General features: G+C 47.7%; 1 pseudogene; it reads left to right on the top strand.

Moving 5' to 3' along the window:
- The first annotated feature begins 9,526 nt into the window (after positions 1-9,526).
- On the top strand, positions 9,527-21,210 carry LOC121547126 (annotated as a pseudogene).
- The last annotated feature ends 625 nt before the right edge of the window (positions 21,211-21,835 follow it).

The raw sequence follows: 21,835 nt of genomic DNA, 5'->3' as shown, positions 1-21,835 counted from the left end.
AACATCATTCCAGAGACTGAATTGTGACGGTTACAGGTAAAACCAGTGGTCTTCAGGGACATGCACATTGGTGCTGGAGGTAGGTGGCAGATCTACTGAGGATAGAGTCCTTAGATATCCTAGACAAAGTAGAAGAGCCTACTGAATGGGTCCACTCACTAGTAGTAGTTGAGAAGGAAGACGGCTCGCTCAAACTGTGTATGGATCCAAAAGAGCTAAACAAGCATGTAAAAAGGGAACACTTTCAGCTGCTTACCAAAGGGGAGATATTCAGGGACATAGCAGGGGCTAAATACTTCTCAAAGCTAGACGCTTCTTCAGGGTTTTGGCAGATCAGTCTAGACAAGGTGAGTACAAGGCTTTGTACTTTCAATACTCCTTTTGGTAGATAGTCATTTAAAAGACTCCCATTTGGTCTCACTTCAGCACCAGAAGTCTTTCACAGGACAGTCCAACAGATATCTGAGAGTGTGTCAGGCACCACATTGTCCATTGATGATGTGCTAATATGGGCTCAGACTCTTGAACAGCACAACACCAGGTTGAAATCAGCACTTGATCTAGCCAGAGATAATGGGCTAAAGCTAAACGCAGACAAATGGAAATTCAGAAAGACAGAAATAACCTTCTTGGGTGAAAAACTAACATGTGAAGGTGTTCAGGTAGACCAGAGCAAAGTGACAGCCATCAAGAACATGCCACTTCCTACAGATCAAGAGGACGTACAAAGGTTCTTAGGGATGGTTAACTATGTGGGCTAATTTTAACCTAATCTGGCAACTCACACTAGTCAGATGAGAAGTCTACTGTGTAAAACTACACAGTAGTGTTGGAACAGTAATCACCAGAAAGAGTTTGAGGAGCTCAAGGCATTGATCACGCATGCTCCAGTACTTTGGTTCTATGATAAAAAGCGCAAAACCTAAATCTCAGCAGATGCCTCTAAAGCAGGTTTAGGTGCAGTGTTGTTACAGCAGTATGGCACTAGATGGCGCCCAGTTGCATATGCCTCCAGGGCTCTGGCAACTTCTGAGTGTAACTATGCTCAGATTGAGAAAGAGGCATTGGCACTGTCATATGCATGTGAGAAATTCAGTGTGTTTATCTGTGGTAAAACAGTATGGGATGAAACAGATCATCAACATTAAGTTACTATTATAAAGAAGGGTCTAACACACACCACCAAGGGAACAGACTGTTTCTAAAACTTCAGAAATATGACTTGCAACTCGAGTACAGGCCAGGGTAAGAATTATTAGTGGCAGACACATTGTCCAGAGCTTTTGACAGCTCAGAACCAAACTAGATATAGGAGCAGGATGTAAACCTTATCAGAAAGAGTTGCCCAGTCTCAGATGAAATGTGGACAGTTATTTCACGTGCTGCTGCAGAAGATGAGTGTTTGCAAAATGTGATTCAAGCCATAACATGCAGGTAGTCTGTATAAGCTATACCATACCCTTATGGTCAATACAGGGATGAGCTATCTGGACTTGATGGAATTCTGTTTAAGGGTTCAAGAATTGTGATACCAAGTGTGTTACAGAAAAACACACTGATCAATATATATATATATATATATATATATATATATATATATATATATATATATACACTGCTCAAAAAAATAAAGGGAACACTTAAACAACACACTGTAACTCCAAGTCAATCACACTTCTGTGAAATCAAACTGTCCACTTAGGAAGCAACACTGATTGACAATACATTTCACATGCTGTTGTGCAAATGGAATAGACAACAGGTGGAAATTATAGGCAATTAGCAAGACACCCCCCAATAAAGGACTGGTTTTGCAGGTGGGACCACAGACCACTTCTCAGTTCCTATGCTTCCTGGCTGATATTTTGGTCACTTTTGAATGCTGGCGGTGCTTTCACTCTTGTGGTAGCATGAGACGGAGTCTACAACCCACACAAGTGGCTCAGGTAGTGCAGCTCATCCAGGATGGCACATCAATGCGAGCTGTGGCAAGAAGGTTTGCTGTGTCTGTCAGCGTAGTGTCCAGAGCATGGAGGCGCTACCAGGAGACAGGCCAGTACATCAGGAGACGTGGAGGAGGCCGTAGGAGGGCAACAACCCAGCAGCAGGACTGCTACCTCCGCCTTTGTGCAAGGAGGAGCAGGAGGAGCACTGCCAGAGCCCTGCAAAATGACCTCCAGCAGGCCACAAATGTGCATGTGTCTGCTCAAACGGTCAGAAACAGACTCCATGAGTGTGGTATGAGGGCCCGACGTCCACAGGTGGGGGTTGTGCTTACAGCCCAACACCGTGCAGGACGTTTGGCATTTGCCAGAGAACACCAAGATTGGCAAATTCGCCACTGGTGCCCTGTGCTCTTCACAGATGAAAGCAGGTTCACACTGAGCACATGTGACAGACGTGACAGAGTCTGGAGACACCGTGGAGAACGTTCTGCTGCCTGCAACATCCTCCAGCATGACCGGTTTGGCGGTGGGTCAGTCATGGTGTGGGGTGGCATTTCTTTGGGGGGCCGCACAGCCCTCCATGTGCTCGCCAGAGGTAGCCTGACTGCCATTAGGTACCGAGATGAGATCCTGAGAACATATGCTGGTGTGGTTGGCCCTGGGTTCCTCCTAATGCAAGACAATGCTAGACCTCATGTGGATGGAGTGTGTCAGCAGTTCCTGCAAGAGGAAGGCATTGATGCTATGGACTGGCCTGCCCGTTCCCCAGACCTGAATCCAATTGAGCACATCTGGGACATCATGTCTCGCTCCATCCACCAACGCCACGTTGCACCACAGACTGTCCAGGAGACCATCCGCCACCTCATCAGGAGCATGCCCAGGCGTTGTAGGGAGGTCATACAGGCACGTGGAGGCCACACACACTACTGAGCCTCATTTTGACTTGTTTTAAGGACAATACATCAAAGTTGGATCAGCCTGTAGTGAGGTTTTCCACTTTAATTTTGAGGGTGACTCCAAATCCAGACCTCCATGGGTTGATAAATTTGATTTCCATTGATCATTTTTGTGTGATTTTGTTGTCAGCACATTCAACTATGTAAAGAAAAAAGTATTTAATAAGATTATTTCATTCATTCAGATCTAGGATGTGTTATTTTAGTGTTCCCTTTATTTTTTTGAGCAGTGTATATATACACCACACACTCCGGACTCTAACATTGCTCGTCCCAATCTTTTTAAATTTCTTAATTCCATTCCTTTTCTTTTTAGATTAGTGTGTATTGTTGTGTATTGTAAGTTATTACTGCACTGTTGGAGCCAGGAACACAAGCATTTCGCTACACCCGCAATAACATCTGCTAAATATGTGTATGCGACCAATAAAATGTGATTTGATTTTTGAAAGTGTTCCATAATTCTCAATCCGCGTTGCGTTGTGCCTAAGAACAGCTCTTAGCTGTGGTACTGTATATTGGCCATATACCACACCTCCTCAGGCCTTATTGCTTAATTTAAACAAGTAAGTGTATTATAAGGCATTATAAAGGTCATTAAAATAATTACACATATGTAGTTCATAGAAACTGTTATCCTTTATATATTCTAACAACTCACATTTTATGATTCATTATTTCATTTGTTCCATGTTAAGGGCTCTAACCTAGGAATGTTGTGGAAAATAACCACTATACTTTATTACAAATAAGGTCTTACAGAGTTTTTGTTGCATCAAGAAATGACTTTATTCAAGTTTTCAACAAAGCCGATACCAGTCTGCAGATTGGCACACCGTTCTTACGGTCTCCCTCCATCTTATATAGTCCTCTTCAGTTTTCCCGCTATTTTATTGCTCCGCCCACTTCCTTTGTCTCTGAGAGCGGCTAAACTCAACTTTCATTAAATTCAGAGTACTACAATCAATCAATCCTTATTGTCATGGCCGTGTAGAAATGGTGTGGTGTGGAATCAAGTGCAGAAGCAGAAAGAGAGTCCAAAAATACTTTACTGGGAAAAGTGAGTCAATAATCCCAAAATAGCCAGAGGCACAACGCACACAGGCGTAAAACAGAAGTGCGCAAAATAAACAGGCGCGTAAAACTCCTCAACCGAGAAGTAAGCAAAATACAGAGGTGGCGTACCAAACACCGGTACGAAAACGACACCAACACGAAACAATTACACACAACACAACACTCACAACAGGGAAACTAAATAGGGTGCTCAATTAGACATAACACAAGACAGGTGTGACTAACAGACCAAACTAGTCAAACAGAAAACATAGAGCGGTGGCAGCTAGTACTCCGGAGACGACGAACGGCGAAACCTGCCCGAACACGGAGGAGGAGCTGCCTCGGCCGAAACCGTGACAGTACCCCCCCCTTGACGCGCGGCTCCAGCCGTGCGCCGACTCCGGCCTCGGGGACGCCCAGGAGGGCGCGGCGCCGGGCGCGTAGGATGACCACGATGGAATTCGGTCATCAGGGACGGATCCAGAATATCCCTCCTCGGCACCCACTCCACGAGATATTGAAGACCCCCCATCCGGCGTCTGGAATCCAGGATGGTCCGAACCGTGTACGCCGGAGCCCCCTCGATCTCCAACGGGGGCGGAGGAGTCTCCTCAATCTCGAAGTCCTGGAGTGGGCCAGCTACCACCGGCCTGAGGAGAGACACATGGAATGAGGGGTTAATATTCTTGTAATCAATAGGTAGTTCTAACCTGTAACACACCTCATTCAATCTCCTCAGGACTTTAAAAGGCCCCACAAACCGCCGACCCAGCTTCCGGCAGGGCAGGCGGAGGGGCAGGTTCCTGGTTGAGAGCCAGACTCGATCTCCAGGTGCGTACACTGGCCCCTCGCTGCGGCGTAGGTCGGCGCTCGTCTTTTGTCGACGTATGGCACGCTGCAGATGGACATGAGCAGCGTTCCACGTCTCCTCCGAGCGCCTTACCCACTCATCCACAGCGGGGGCCTCGATCTGGCTCTCATGCCACGGTGCCAGAACCGGCTGATACCCTAAGACACACTGAAAAGGGGTTAGTCTAGTGGAGGAGTGGCGGAGAGAGTTCTGTGCCATCTCGGCCCAGGGCACATATCTCGCCCACTCCTCCGGCCGGCCCTGACAATATGACCTCAGAAATCTACCCACATCCTGGTTGACTCTTTCGACCTGCCCATTGCTCTCCGGGTGGTAACCCGAGGTAAGGCTCACCGAGACCCCCAAACGTTCCATAAATGCTCTCCAGACTCTGGAGGTAAACTGGGGGCCTCGATCAGACACTATATCCTCGGGTACCCCGTAATGCCGGAAGACGTGAGTAAATAGAGCCTCAGCGGTCTGTAGGGCAGTAGGAAGACCCGGCATGGGAAGGAGACGACAGGCCTTAGAGAACCGATCCACAACGACCAGGATGGTGGTATTCCCCTGGGAGGAGGGAAGATCGGTAACAAAATCCACCGATAGATGAGACCAGGGTCGCTGTGGAACGGGCAGGGGCTGTAATTTACCCCTGGGCAAATGTCTGGGTGCCTTACACTGGGCACATATTGAGCAGGAGGAGACATAAACCCTCACATCCCTGGCTAATGTTGGCCACCAGTACTTCATACTAAGGCAGTGCACCGTCCGGCCAATACCCGGATGTCCAGAGGAGGGCGACGTGTGAGCCCAATAAATCAACCGATCCCGGACCTCGAGCGGAACGTACGTCCGACCCACCGGACACTGTGGAGGACTAGGGTCGGTACGCAACGCCCGCTCGATCTCCGCATCGACCTCCCACACCACCGGAGCCACCAGACACGACTCCGGTAGTATGGGAATGGGCTCCACGCACCTCTCCTCCGCGTCATACCGGCGGGACAGAGCATCTGCCTTCCCGTTCTGGGACCCAGGGATGTAAGTGATCTTAAACACAAACCGGGCGAGAAACATAGTCCATCGAGCCTGGCGAGGATTTAGTCTCCTAGCTGCCCGAATATATTCCAGGTTACGGTGATCGGTCAGAATAAGGAAAGGGTGCTGAGCCCCCTCAAGCCAATGCCTCCACACCTTTAGGGCCTGGACTACGGCTAACAGCTCCCTGTCCCCTACGTCATAATTCCGCTCCGCCGGACTGAGCTTCTTAGAATAAAAAGCACAGGGGCGGAGCTTAGGTGGTGTACCCGAGCGTTGAGATAGAACGGCCCCAATACCAGCCTCGGACGCGTCTACCTCAACTTGAAACGGTAAAGTGGGATCCGGGTGCGCCAACACCGGAGCCGAGGTAAACAGGTCCTTCAGCTTGCCAAAAGCCCTGTCCGCCTCAGCCGACCACTGCAAGCGCACCGGACCCCCCTTCAGAAGAGACGTGATGGGAGCTGCCACCTGACCAAAACCCCGGATAAACCTCCGGTAGTAATTCGCAAACCCCAAAAACCGCTGCACCTCTTTAACCGTCATTGGGGTTTGCCAATTACGCACGGCGGACACTCGGTCCACCTCTATTCTCACCCCTGACGCAGACAACTGGTAACCCAAAAAGGAAACTGACTCCTGAAAGAACAGACATTTCTCAGCCTTGACATACAGGTCATGCTCCAACAGTCTCCTCAATACTCTGCGTACCAGGGCTACATGCTCGGCCCGGGTAGGGCTGTACACCAGAATATCATCAATGTACACCACCACCCCCTGCGCCTGCATGTCCCGGAAAATTTCATCTACAAACGATTGGAAGACTGATGGAGCATTCATTAACCCATATGGCATGACCAGATACTCGTAATGGCCGGATGTAGTGCTAAATGCTGTCTTCCACTCATCGCCCTCCCTAATGCGCACCAAATTATATGCGCTCCTGAGGTCCAATTTTGTGAAGAACCGTGCCCCGTGTAATGACTCCGTCATAGTCCCAATCAGCGGGAGTGGATAACTGTATTTAACAGTCACCTGATTGAGACCGCGGTAATCAATACACGGACGCAGACCTCCATCCTTTTTCTTCACAAAAAAGAAGCTCGAGGACGCGGGAGAAGTAGAGGTCCGTATGTATCCCTGTCTCAGAGACTCAGCAATGTACGTCTCCATTGCTTTTTTCTCCTCCTGTGACAAAGGATACACATGGCTCCGCGGAAGCGCTGCCCCTATCTGGAGGTCTATCGCACAATCCCCCTGTCTATGAGGTGGCAACCTTGCCGCTCGGGTCTTACTAAACACGAGTGCCAAATCCTCATATTCAGGAGGAATGTGCAGTGCTGACATCTGGTTCGGACTCTCCACCGAGGTCGCCCCTACGGAAACACCCAGACAAAACCCCTCACACTGAGCAGACCACCCTTGAAGAGCCTTCTCTCGCCACGAAATAGTAGGATCATGGGTGGTTAACCAGGGAAGCCCCAGTACCACCGGATACGCAGGAGAGTCAATCAGATAGAGTTGAATCGTCTCCTCATGACCCCCCTGCGTCATCATCCTAAGTGGCGCTGTGAGCTCCCCAATCCACCCAGATCCTAACGGACGACTATTTAAAGCATGGACGGGGAAAGGTTTATCGACTGGAAGGAGGGGAATCCCTAACTTAACACAAAATTTGCGATCTATAAAATTCCCAGCTGCGCCTGAATCGACTAGCGCCTTATGCTGGGAACGAGGTGCAACCTGTGGAAAACAAACAGGCAATGTAAAGTGGATGACAGAAAGCTCTGGGTAAGTAGGGCGCCTACTCACCTGGGTGGACTCCCCACTGTATGGCCTGCCATCTCCCTCCTCAGGGAACCCTCCCCAGCACCTAGCCGCGGTGTGCCCTCCGCGGCCACACTTGGTGCAGGAGACTGCTCCCCTCGGGTTCCTTCCTCTTTTAGTTCTAGCGCCAGCCCCTCCCAGCTCCATCGGACTAGGCTCGGAGGTGCTGGAGGGTGGAATGGGAGGCCCCCATCTGGGACGTCCGCGGGTCGTGAGTAGGTTGTCCAGACGAATAGCCATGTCCACAAGCTGGTCAAAAGTTAACGTAGCGTCCCTACACGCTAACTCCCTGCGGACGTCCTCCCTAAGGCTACACCTAAAATGGTCTATGAGGGCCCTCTCATTCCACCCCGCGTCAGCCGCTAGAGTCCGGAACTCCAGTGCGAATTCTTGAGCGCTCCTCATCCCCTGTCGGAGGTGGAATAGACGTTCCCCCGCCGCTCTTCCCTCTGGTGGATGGTCAAAGACCGCACGAAAGCGGCGGGAGAACTCAGCATAGGTGACTGTGGCGGAGTCTATTCCCCTCCATTCGGCGTTGGCCCACTCCAACGCCTTGCCGGTGAGACAGGAGATGAGGGCGGAAACGCTCTCGTATCCCGAGGGCGCCGGGTGTATAGTGGCTAGGTAGAGCTCCACTTGTAGAAGGAAGCCCTGACACCCGGCAGCGGAGCCGTCGTACGCCCTCGGGAGCGAGAGCCGAATCCCACTGGGTTCCGGTGGATGAGTAGGCAGGTTCTCTGGTGGTGATGGAGCGATCGGTGGGGCTGTGGGAACACCGCTGATCTCCCAGCGTCGAAGAGTGTCCATGACGCCCTCCAACGCGTGCCCGATCCGATTAATGCGATGTTCCTGTCCCTGGAGACGTTCCTCCACGCTGTCCACTTGTGCTCCTGCTGATTCCATCGAAGCGGTGTGTAATTCTGTCAGGGCCGTGTAGAAATGGTGTGGTGTGGAATCAAGTGCAGAAGCAGAAAGAGAGTCCAAAAATACTTTACTGGGAAAAGTGAGTCAATAATCCCAAAATAGCCAGAGGCACAACGCACACAGGCGTAAAACAGAAGCGCGCAAAATAAACAGGCGCGTAAAACTCCTCAACCGAGAAGTAAGCAAAATACAGAGGTGGCGTACCAAACACCGGTACGAAAACGACACCAACACGAAACAATTACACACAACACAACACTCACAACAGGGAAACTAAATAGGGTGCTCAATTAGACATAACACAAGACAGGTGTGACTAACAGACCAAACTAGTCAAACAGAAAACATAGAGCGGTGGCAGCTAGTACTCCGGAGACGACGAACGGCGAAACCTGCCCGAACACGGAGGAGGAGCTGCCTCGGCCGAAACCGTGACACTTATCTTACAAAAACACTCATGTTTAGTTTAAACTCTGTTCAACCCTGGCTCTTTTCACTGTGTTTGAAGACAAAAACAAATGGCCCCAAGCTAGTTTCAGTCTCTCATCAGATAAGACAGCCATGGATTTAAGTAAGAGCAAGCACTCTGACCCTAGGGCAGATTCCCGCTCTACTCACCCACACAGTGAAATTAAATGACCCAATACAATTCCTGGCCCAGTAACAAATAATTCGAACTTTATGCTCTTGATTAACCCAGTTCTACCTCATAGTCCATTAAACTTTACAATTTATTAATAATAATTCACCACAGGAACAAAACTATTTGTCTCTCTCTTGCTGTTGCATGCCGTCCCTTTCTCTCTTCTTCCATTCCTCAAAACTATCCCTCCCTCCCTCCCTCCCTCCTTCTAACCCCACCCCTCTGGCACAACCAGGAAGTCCATCCCTCTCCACAAACTCTCTTCTGTGGAAACAAAACTGATCTGAGTCTCTGTGTCGTCTGTCTGTGTGACAGTGAACAACCGTCCAAATGGCTCATCAGGGTGTTCTGCTGGACCAGGACCAGTTCTGTTGTTCTGTCTGTCTGGATCTACTGAAGGAGCCGGTCACTACTGCCTGTGGACACAGTTACTGTAGGAGCTGTATTGAGGGCTGCTGGGATCAGGATGTTCTGAAAGGGGTCTATAGCTGTCCTCAGTGCAGACAGACCTTCACTCCAAGGCCTACTCTGAGGAAAAATAACATGTTGGCTGAAGTGGTGGAGAAACTGAAGAAGACAGGACTCCAGGCTGCTCCCCCTCCTGCTCTGTGCTATGCTGGACCTGGAGATGTGGCATGTGATTTCTGCACTGGGACCAGAAAGCAGAAAGCCCTCATGTCTTGTCTGGCATGTCTGGCCTCTTACTGTGAGACTCACCTCCAACCTCACTATGAATTTCCTGCTTTCAAGAAGCACAAGCTGGTCAGAGCCACCACACAACTACAGGAGAAGATCTGCTCTGATCATGACAAACTGCTGGAGGTTTTCTGTCGTACCGATCAACAGTCTATCTGTCTGCTGTGTACAATGGATAAACATAAAGGCCATTATACAGTGTCAGCTGCAGCAGAGAGGAATGAGAAACAGGTAAGACCAGAACTACTTGTTGGTGACTTTCTGATAAACAAAGACTTAAAGATACAGTAGGAACTAAAGCTCTTTCAATATGAGAGAATTCAAATCAAATTGATCCTCAGCAGAACAAATATGAACACAAACCTTGAGTATATTGAGTTTGCTCTAAATCTATCACCATTATCTAAAATCAAACACTATTATCATTCTGAATGCCATTTTATGAGTCCAAAGTAAAGTCTCAACCCCTTGATACATGTACGTCTACCATAACTATAATCATTCACATAGCAACATAAAAATATATAATATTGGAAAGGAACGTCCTCAAGATTTTAGACCTTTCTCCCTATGTGCCCTATGTCACATTACTATACAATTGATCTAGTGGACAAATAAAGCTTGATAGCTCATTGAAGAGTGATTCTCCACAGAGGCAGCTGGGGATGAGTCAGCAGAAGGTCCAGCAGAGATTCCAGGAGAGAGAGAAGGAGCTGAAGGAGCTCCAACAGGCTGTGGAGTCTCTCAAGGTGAGTATTGTTGACCAGAGGAGAGGCATCATTTCACTTCTCTCCTCCAGTCAGAGAGAGAGAGAGGGAGAGGGGCCCATCTCCAATCCCACTGAGCCCACTGTTGGGAACAGGCTGTCTCGACCCCTTTCAGAGAATAGACTACTTAATGTAACCAGCGGAATATGAACCCAGGTCTACCATGGGAGAAACCAACATCTTGACCATTCCCAATTGGGCCGTGGGCCAACACTAATATTTTGAAGTCGCAGGCGTGGCTACATCATCACATAACCTTGAGTAACCATGACCGACTCATGTCCCCTATACATTAACATTTTTTACATTTTATTCATTTAGCAGACACTCTTATCAAGAGCGACTTACAGTTAGTGAGTGCATACATTATTTTTTTTTCATACATGGAGCTCTAAATTCAATTAAATTCAAAAGGGCTTTATTGGCATGGGAAACATATGTTTACATTGCCAGAGCAAGAGAAATAGATAATAAACAAAAGTGAAATAAACCACCAGAAATTAACAGTAAACATTACACTCACAAAAGTTTCAAAGGAATAGAGACATTTCACATGTTATAATTCAAGTGAAAACAGAGTGAATCATTCGCCAGACTGAGTTCTGGAGGTGAAATGGAAATGAATGAGGGAGAGTTAAGTGAGGTAGAAGGTGTGGTGATGAGCTCAGAAACAGAGCCTGGTATCAATGGACATGATAAAGAAGAATGTGGTGCAGTAGGAGTTACATTTTTGGAGAAAGTGGATCCATACCTTTTGGTAGATCCATTTGTGGTTTAAGGTTGGTGGGAAAGGAGTTGCGTTCAGTTGAATCAGTGAAGTTAACCTGTAGTGGACTTGTGATATTTGTTTGTGTTTCTTCTGACCAGAGGGAGTGGGCGCTCCGTGTCACGCAACTTCGGTCAAGATCTGTTTCTTGCTTTGCTCTTAGGAACAGGGCACCATTGAAAGGAGTGATTTCTGGGGTAGCGTTAAGTGTGGAGGTGGAGCAATTCAAGTTGAAGATTCCTGGTGTTTGTGATGCCCGCCGTTTGGTGTGACGCAGACCTGGTGGTGAGCGTGGTGAAACAGAGGAGTCACTGTCAGTCCTTTTGAGTTTTGGGTCTTTACCCGATAAAGTCATGTTAGGATATATCAGTTATCCTGTTAGAGCTTTTGTGGCGAATCCACTGTGCTGATTCAGGTACAACGTTTATGGTCATGTTGCAGCAGTTTGTAGGAGGGAGATTCCAAGATGTGGGAAGTGTGCTGGAGGGCATGGGATAGAGGATTGTGTAGTTTCGGTGGATAAAGTTGTGTGTCAACTGTAGGGATGCCCATGTTGCTGGGGATCTGAAGTGTCCAGTGCGAGAGAGGTAGGTTGAGGTGGCTTGAGTCAGAGTAGTGCAGAAGGTGTCGTATGCTGAGACAGTGAAGAAAGTAGAGGAGGATGTGTCAAGGGTGAAAGATCCTGAGAGGATCCCTGTGAGTAGTAGATCTGTGCCAACACAGAGGGATAGGCCAACAAGTGATATATGCTTCAGTAAAGTTAGCTTCTTACCATTCATAGCAATGTTTATTAACTGTACTGCAGAAATGGAATGTATATCACAGAAAATAGATGTTGTGGTGGCAGCTGCAGAGAAGTATTTGGGCATACGAGATTTGACTTCAGAAGAGTTACAGGGTGTGTTGAGGGGTGGTGTCCCGTCCTCCCAGGCCGTTGGCATGGTGCAGGAGCAGATAGGGTCAAAGTAGTGGAATGGGGTAGTGGGTATTTAATGAGTGTAGGGTTAGTTGGAAGGGTGTTTTTTGTATTATTACAAAGTATAATGGATTGATTTTATAGTCCAGTTGGGGGCGGAAATGCAACATATTGGATACCAACCACCGTTAAACTCCAAAGAAGAAGAACCGTTATATTATGGCTGTGTACAGAGTTGTAACGATGTCTCTGTCTCTCTCATTCCATCACTTTTACGGTAGTTGGTTTTGTGAGTCTCTGGTTATGAATGGGGTGCTGACAGACAATCGTTGATGGATATTTATAGAGCTCTGATCAGGACGACAATTAATTTTGGGTGTATAGTTTATGGAACAGCGGCAAAGACAGAATCCAGTATAAAGCTTTAAGGATATGTATTGGTGCATTTAAATCAACATCTGTATGTGTCTTATTGGTGGAGGCAGGTGAGATGCCTTTGTATGTACGGATAGTAGGCGCACAGGAGCAGGCGTTTACGTTCCTGAATTTGATGTGCAGATATGTAGAAGACTAACAGATGAACTGTCAGTATACTCAGTTGAACTGTTGGTGATAATAGTTGCCCTCCAGTGGGTGGAGGACGTACAACCTGTTAGAATTATAGTATGGTCAGATTCTCTGTCTGTATTGAATAGTTTATCATCTGGTAAATATAATAGGAGTTACCTGCTATTGGAGGTATTAATGTTATAATGGAGAATTGAGAGAATGGGTTTAGTAGTGAGATTCTGCTGGGTCACAGCACATTCGGGTGTGGAAAGGAATGAAATTGTAGACCAGTTAGCTAAAAGAGCTTTGAAACGAGATATAATTTATATTAATGTTCCACTGGGTAGAGGTGAGGCCAAATGTAAGATCAGAGCCATTTTGATAGATGTGTGGCAGAAGAGATGGTACTCTGAGCACAAGGGCCGGCATTTATATGAATAGTTTACAGTTTTACAGAAAGGTCGATGGACCAAGATTCAAAGGTCAGATTAGGAAGGAAGACGTGGTGTTTAATCAATTGCGCTTAGGACATTGTACATTGATCTCGTCATTACATCTGGTTGGCAAGCATGGGAATGGTTTGTGTCTGGGGGGTACGGTCGATGAAACGGTGGAGCATGTGTTGTTATATTGTTGTAAGTATGTTGAAGAGAGGGAAAGATTGAAGTGTAGGGTCATTGAGGTTGGACGGGGTTGGGGGGGTTTGGATGGGATTTTGGGGATGGGGGAGGTTCTATTAGAAGTTAGTAGGGCTCTTCTTTATTTTCTCAGAAGTACTGAGTTAGGTAGGAGGATATAGAAACCGTGATTGATCGCACACTCCAGCACAGTAGGTGGCGGCATGCACCTTTAACGTTGGTTTGTGGACCGCCATTATATCATAGAAGAAGAAGTTGGTTGCGTGAGAGTTTTGTGGTTCGTGAGGAGGGCTACTATTCTTTTTTCTTTTGGGTCTTGCGTATTTTCTGAATTTATTTTCTCATGGTGGAGGGTTTGTTTATTGGTTTCCACTGTTTATCGTTTAGAGTTGAGGGGGGAGTAGGGGTAGTTTGTTAGGGCGGCGTGATGGCCTCAACCGAGTGGAGAAGAAACGCTGTCGCTTCGGGTGCGTTCCGGAGAAAGTTGTGGAGGAAGTTTTGCTCATGGTCGGCGAACAGGTTGGAGCAGAACATCTGCACTCTGCATCCAGAATGAACAAGGCGGTGGTTGTGTTAATGAAAAAGGTTTGTCTTGTTGCGAGTGGGATTTTTGTGAGGGGTGTGTTGGTGCAGATTTCGCCTCTTTCGATAAGAGTTGTGGTGGCTAATCTGCCTCCGTTTATTACTTACGAACAGACCGCAAGTAGTTGGTTAGTTTTGGTAAATTTGCAAGTGGTTTTCGTGTGCTCTCGGCTGGGTGCCAAGCGGAATCCGTTAAACATGTCTCTTTTCGTAGACAAGTGTTTGTTTCTTAACAAACTTCAAGGTTACACAGGGGAGGGGTGGAACACAGGGTTTGCTAGCACAGATAGTTTTCGGTGTTTCTAGTGTGGGGATCATCAGTTATAGGCTACAAGCAGCAATATGATTGATAGGTAGGACAGGTATTGAACCCCGGCCAAATAATCCCTACTCAGATGCGCTAACCTCAATCCTAGTAAACATGCATTATAAAAACCTTCTATATAAAATTATCTCATATTGGGAGTAAATAGCCTCTGAACACTGCATCTTCCAGCCCATCAATAAATTACATAATGAAACCGTCACGGTTAGCATATTTACCTCAACATGCCCCTCGCTTGCGTGAGAAGGCAGAGTGCTCGATGCTGGTTGATGAATTTGACAATTAATGTACTAGGAAAATACGTTTTTGTCGACCAGAGGTGACTGAATTAATGTTTAGGCTTATTTATAATCATTATAGTAATGAAGTATAATTTCAAAACATGACCATAAAAACAGGTAATAATAAACATGACTCATCATTATATTACTTCACAGTAATGTGTTTTCAGTCCTTCCTCTTGCGTTAGCAGTGTGGAAAGGGACAGTAAAAAGCTCAGGCAGGGGTTTTCCTGTGAGGTGGAGTGGTGGTGTACCAGGGAGAGAACTAAACTAATCTTCTGAAATGTCATTCAATGTCTTATGCTGCCATCTATTGGAATTATTAAGCAACTGCAGTAGTACTGAATAAAGTGTATGTCCTTACTAAGTGTATATCCTTACTAAAGTAGTAATTACTTAGAATTGCAGAATATATGGAGGGGGTACCAGGAGGGAGGAGAGTAGAGCAGGGTCAAGTGGTGGTGCGCAGGCCGTGGAGAAAGCGGTGGTGGGGAGGGTTGCAGCTGGGCTACATGAGCTGAGGCAGGTTTCTGTAGTAACAGAGACTCCGGTGGGTGAAGGCTTGGTGGGCTCATCCCAGGAAAAAAAGAGGCACTGATCAGGGGGGAAGTGCAGGGGGGCAGAGACTGGAGAGGAGGAGGACAGTACCGTGCCAATGGAGGAAGAGGAAGAGGGGGGAGGTGAGTCTGCGGGAGCGGAGGACAAGGCTGTCTCGTTTTCAGATGGTTCATTGGATTTAGTGTCCTCTCACCCAGGAAGCGGTATAGGCTGAGTGTATTGGGGGTTTGGTGGAAGGGGGCGCAGGTGCTGAGCCGTGGCACAAATATTAGTGCAGGAATAGCAAAAGAGGTGTGTAAGGGTAGGTTGTTAGTGGTTACAGCCAAAATCAATGACCTTGTCTTTGCTTTCCAAAATGTGTCTGCACCTAGTACAGGGCTCAGTTCTCTGTTTCACCAGGGCCCAGGCAGGTGTCCTATTGGAAATTCCTTGTAAAGCTCTTCCAAGATGTCACTTTTTTCTCAAACTTCGAAGGCTTTTGGGAGGCTTCCTGTCAGTTGTGGGATGTAGGGAAAGCCCAGAGATAGATTTTCCATGTTGAGAGAGATGGATGCTCCCAGCTCTTTCTTTTTTGGGTTGGGAAAACAGAGTGTGGAAACCAAGAAAATCCCTTGTTTTATGTTTGTCTGATGGGTGGGTAACTTCTGTTGTGGGGGAGATGAGGGAGCCTGATGGGTGGGTAACTTCTGTTGTGGGGGAGATGAGGGAGCCTGATGGGTAGGTAACTTCTGTTGTGGGGGAGATGAGGGAGCCTGATGGGTGGGTAACTTCTATTGTGGGGGAGATGAGGGAGCCTGATGGGTGGGTAACTTCTGTTGTGGGGAGATGAGGGAGCCTGATGGGTGGGTAACTTCTGTTGTGGGGAGATGAGGGAGCCTGATGTGTGGGTCACTTCTGTTGTGGGGAGATGAGGGAGCCTGATGGGTGGGTCACTTCTGTTGTGGGGGAGATGAGGGAGCCTGATGGGTGGGTAACTTCTGTTGTGGGGGAGATGAGGGAGCCTGATGGGTGGGTAACTTCTGTTGTGGGGAGATGAGGGAGCCTGATGGGTGGGAAACTTCTGTTGTGGGGAGATGAGGCCGTGGCTGTGGAGTTGTACTCTGATTTATAGAGGGCAGAACTCTGTGATCCTTGGTGTTCTCAGGTTCTGCTCACAGACCTTTCCAAATTCTCTCTGTCACAGAGAAATACAATTTCCCAGGTTTTTCACAAACTCTCAGCTGCTGTCTCTCAAACGGTCTGCCTGTGGATTTTTATAAAAAGTTCTGGGGAATTATTGGACAGGACTTCTGTTGCGTCAGTGCGTCGGGGTGGGGGAGCTGCTGCTAAGCTGTAGACGGGCGGCTTTGACTCTCCTGCACAAAAAAAGGTGTTTTGAGCGACTTGACTTAAAGAACTGGAGGCCTGTTGCATTGCTCTGTTTGGACTATAAGGTCTTTACCAAGGTCCTCGTTAACAGACTCAAGTCCCACCTGGACTCTATTGTACACAAGGACCAAACGTACTGTGTACCAGGACGTTTGGTGTCTCATCTCCCAAGTGTCATACAGAGGGAGGGTTCTGATCATCAAGATATTGGCGGCATCCTCCTTATGGCATAAATCGGCCATTCTCAACCCCCCAGTGTTCTTGTGGACCTGCAGCGCAATTTTTTTCAGGTCGGGGCATCACTGTCTGAGGGCGGCGGTGCTGTACCTGCCTGTCCAGGAGGGGGGACAAGGCCTGGTGGACCTGGAGAGCAGGGTGGCAGCATTCTGACTGGAATATGTTCCGGGATTCTTCAGATAGCATTGAGGAGTACACCACATCAGCCACTGGCTTCATCAATAAGTGCATCGATGACGTCATCCCCACAGTGACCGTACGTACATACCCCAACCAGAAGCCATGGATTACAGGCAACATCCGCACTGAGCTAAAGGGTAGAGCTGCCGCTTTCAAGGAGCGGGACTCTAACCCGGAAGCTTATAAGAAATCCCGCTATGCCCTCCGACGAACCGTCAAACACGCAAAGAGTCAATACAGGACTAAGATTGAATCGTACTACACCGGCTCTGACGCTCTTCGGATGTGGCAGGGCTTGAGAAATATTACAGACTACAAAGGGATGCACAGCCGCGAACTGCCCAGTGACACAAGCCTACCAGATGAGCTAATTCACTTCTATGCTCGCTTCGAGGCAAGCAACATTGAAGCATGCATGAGAGCATCAGCTGTTCCGGATGACTGTGATCACACTCTCCATAGCCGATGTGAGTAACACTTTTAAGCAGGTCAACATTCACAAGGCCGCAGGGTCAGACGGATTACCAGGACGTGTACTCCGAGCATGTGCTGACCAACTGGCAAGTGTCTTCACTGACATTTTCAACATGTCCCTGACTGAGTCTGTAATACCAACATGTTTCAAGCAGACCACCATAGTCCCTGTGCCCAAGAACACTAAGGTAACCTGCCTAAATGACTTCCGACCCCTAGCACTCACGTCTGTAGCCATGAAGTGCTTTGAAAGGCTGGTCATGGCTCACATCAACACCATTATCCCAGAAACCCTAGACCCACTCCAATTTGCATACCGCCCCAACAGATCCACAGATGATGCAATCTCTATTGCACTCCACACTGCCCTTTCCCACCTGGACAGGAGGAACACATACATGAGAATGCTATTCATTGACTACAGCTCAGCGTTCAACACCATAGTGCCCTCAAAGCTCATCGCTAAGCTAAGGATCCTGGGACTAAACACCTCCCTCTGCAACTGGATCCTGGACTTCCTGACGGGCCGCCCCCAGGTGGTAAGGGTAGGTAACAACACGTCTGCCACGCTGATCCTCAACAAGGGGGCCCCTCAGGGGTGCGTGCTCAGTCCCCTCCTGTACTCCCTGTTCACCCATGACTGCATGGCCAGGCACGACTCCAACACCATCATTAAGTTTGCCGACGACACAACAGTGGTAGGCCTGATCACCGACAACGATGAGACAGCCTATAGGGAGGAGGTCAGAGACCTGGTCGTGTGGTGCCAGGATAACAACCTCTCCCTCAACATGATCAAGACAAAGGAGATGATTGTGGACTACAGGAAAAAAAAAGAGGACTGAGCACGCTCCCATTCTCATCGACAGGGCTGTAGTGGAACAGGTTGAGAGCTTCAAGTTCCTTGGTGTCCACATCACCAACAAACTATCATGGTCCAAACACACAAAGACAGTCGTGAAGAGGGCACGACAAAACCTATTCCCCGTCAGGAGACTGAAAAGATTTGGCATGGGTCCTCAGATCCTCAAAATGTTCTACAGCTGCACCATCGAGACCATCCTGACTGGTTGCATCACTGCCTGGTATGGCAACTACTCGGTCTTCGACCGCAAGGCACACCTGTTGTATTCGGCGCATGTGGCAAATAAAATTTGATTTGATGGGGCGGCAGGTAGCTTAGTGGTTAAGAGCGTTGTGGCAGTAACCGAAAGGTCGCTGGTTCTAATCCCCGAGCCGACTTGGTGTAAAATCTGTCGATGTGCCCTTGAGCAAGGCACTTAACCCTAATTGCTCATGTAAGTCGCTCTGGATAAGAGCGTCTGCTAAATTACTTAAATAAATAAAAATAAATAAAAATTATGTGCTCTGTTGAGGAGGGCTGGTGGTTTGGGGCTGGATCAGCAGCTCCTCATCATGCGGCAGGAGAGACTCAATACAGCAGGGGTCTCTGATTTCTATGCTGCAGTACTTAGGGCTGGAGCAGCCTGAGGAGGGGCCACCACCGTTTCCACCACTGCAAGTGACAGCAGAGACTGGGGACTGGCAGGAGAGTCTGGAGGACTTACTGACTTTTAACACTCTGAGCCTGGGGGAGTTTGAGGAGGTGGGGGGTAAGGTGCTGTACACCCTCAGTGTCAAGGTTAGACACATCAGGAGCTTAGCGGGAGTGAAGGGGCATCAGTGGCAGGGGGTTGTGGGGGCTGAGAGCATGGCAAGGTGGAGGGTGCTCTATAAGCTCCCAGTGCTGGAAAGGGCAGGGGTCCTCCAGTGGAGGGTATTACATGGAGCCCTGGACACCAATAGCTGGTTGGCTCGGGTTGACCTGGGAGTTGGGGAGGGGTGTCCGTTTTCTGCAATGACAGACTGTTCATCATGTTTTTTCTGTGTTGCCAGGGTAATGCCATTACTGTTGACGCCTTAGGGTTGAGTTTGAGTTGTACAAAATGATCAACAGTGTGGAGATGTTTCAGGAGGTATGGGTGCTCAGGGGGGCTGTCTGTACGGCTGGAGAGGAGGGGTTGGATGGACGGTTGGAATGTGGTGCTGGATGGTGTATTGTACTGTGGTGTTGGGTACTGGATAATGTGATTGTGTAGAGGTTGTAGTGTCACGCAATGTGCTTTTAGGGGTGGGGGTGTTAGTGTAATGAGGATGGCTCATTAAAGTAAGACATGTCTCTCTCTCTTTCTCTCTCTCTCTCTCAATAGAGCTCTGCACAGGCAGCAGTGGTGGACAGTGATAAGATCTTTACTGAGCTGATCCGCTCCATTGAGAGAAGGCGCTCTGAGGTGAAGGAGCTGATCAGAGCCCAAGAGAAGGCTCAAGTGAGTCAAGCTGAAGGACTCCTGGAGCAACTGGAGCAGGAGATAGCTGAGCTGAGGAAGAGAAGCACTGAGCTGGAGCAGCTCTCACACACAGAGGATCACATCCATTTCCTCCAGGTAACTCAACTGCCTTGATAAATGTGATATGAAATTAAAACTCTCAATCATTTGGTTCTGCTCCCTCTCACTCTCTCTCTCTCTCTCCAGAGTTATCAGTCTCTCTCCAGTACCAGTGTATCTTCAGACTTACCCAGCATCGTTGTCCGTCCTCTTCAGTACTTTGGAGATGTGGGTAAGGCTGTGTCTGAACTGAGAGAGAAACTAGAAGACGTCCTTAAAGGAGAATGGACCAAGATCTCCACTACAGGTGTGTTGAAAATAATAAGAACATCAACTTTAAACCATTGAAAGTTCCCTACTAGTCATATACATGTGGAATATGGTATGATGATAACATTCCCTCTCTCTGTGAATGTGTTTGTGTGTCTGTAGTGAATATAGTGGATGTTGTACTGCCTCCAGAGCCCAAGACCAGAGAACAGTTGTTACAATGTGAGTCTCTTTATTCTGAAGTAACTAACAGTCTCTTTTTACTGACACTCCTAACAATCCCTCTAGAAATATATAGCAATAGTAGATCTAATCAAAGACTGGGTATCTATCTGACTCCTCATATTTCTCTGATTTGATCTCTGCTGTGCTCTAATCAAAGACAGGGTAGATACAGTATCTGACTTAACTTATTGTTCTAACTCCCCTCATTGGTCTCTGCTCTGCTCTTCTCCCAGATTCCTGTCAGCTCACACTGGACCCAAACACAGCACACACACTCCTCTCTCTGTCTTAAGGGAACAGAAAGGTGACCTATACAGGCCAAGTCCAACCATATCCTGTTCATCCAGACAGATTCACAAAATACTTGATGGTTCTGTGTAGAGAGGGTCTGTCTGGACGCTGTTACTGGGAGGTGGAGTGGAGTGGGGGGGATGTTGTTACAGCAGTCTCATATAAAGACATCAGCATAACAGGGACAGGTGGTGGATTTGGATACAATGACAAGTCCTGGAGTTTAGAGTGCTCTAGTGGTTGTTATTGGTTCAGACACAATAGTGTTAGGACTAAAGTATCAGGCCCTCAGTCCTCCAGAATAGGAGTGTACCTGGATCACAAGGCAGGTACTCTGTCCTTCTACAGTGTCTCTGACACAATGACCCTCCTCCACAGAGTCCAGACCACATTCACTCAGCCCCTCTATCCTGGGTTTTGGCTCAATGGTACTGCTGAGCTGGTTAAACTGTAGTAGGGTCCACATAGGTACTAGTCTTGCTGGTGTAGTCTATAGCTGAGCTGGTTAAACTGTAGGAGGGTCCACATAGATACTAGTCATGCTGGTGTAGTGTATAGCTGAGCTGGTTAAACTGTAGTAGGGTCCACATAGATACTAGTCATGCTGGTGTAGTCTATAGCTGAGCTGGTTAAACTGTAGTAGGGTCCACATAGATACTAGTCATGCTGGTGTAGTCTATAGCTGAGCTGGTTAAACTGTAGTAGGGTCCACATAGATACTAGTCATGCTGGTGTAGTCTATAACTGAGCTGGTTAAACTGTAGTAGGGTCCACATAGATACTAGTCATGCTGGTGTAGTCTATAGCTGAGCTGGTTAAACTGTAGTAGGGTCCACACAGATATTTGTTATGCTGGTGGTGATGGTCCGCAGATAAAAATGATGTTTTTCTGTACAATTATTTTTGTCTGACTGATTTAATCTTCAGAGTGTAATTAAAACGTAATAACATATTTTTATCAAATGCAATGTTTTAATTGGCTACATTTACATTAATCATGATGTTTGCTGTTAATGTATGTTGGTTTTCATTCAGAACCATTGATATGTTTTCTCAATTGGTTCTCTGTCTCAATGTCA

The sequence above is a fragment of the Coregonus clupeaformis genome, unplaced genomic scaffold (genome assembly GCF_020615455.1).
Source record: "Coregonus clupeaformis isolate EN_2021a unplaced genomic scaffold, ASM2061545v1 scaf0673, whole genome shotgun sequence".
NCBI classification, from domain to species: domain Eukaryota; kingdom Metazoa; phylum Chordata; class Actinopteri; order Salmoniformes; family Salmonidae; genus Coregonus; species Coregonus clupeaformis.
This window is presented reverse-complemented; position numbering and strand designations above follow the sequence as displayed.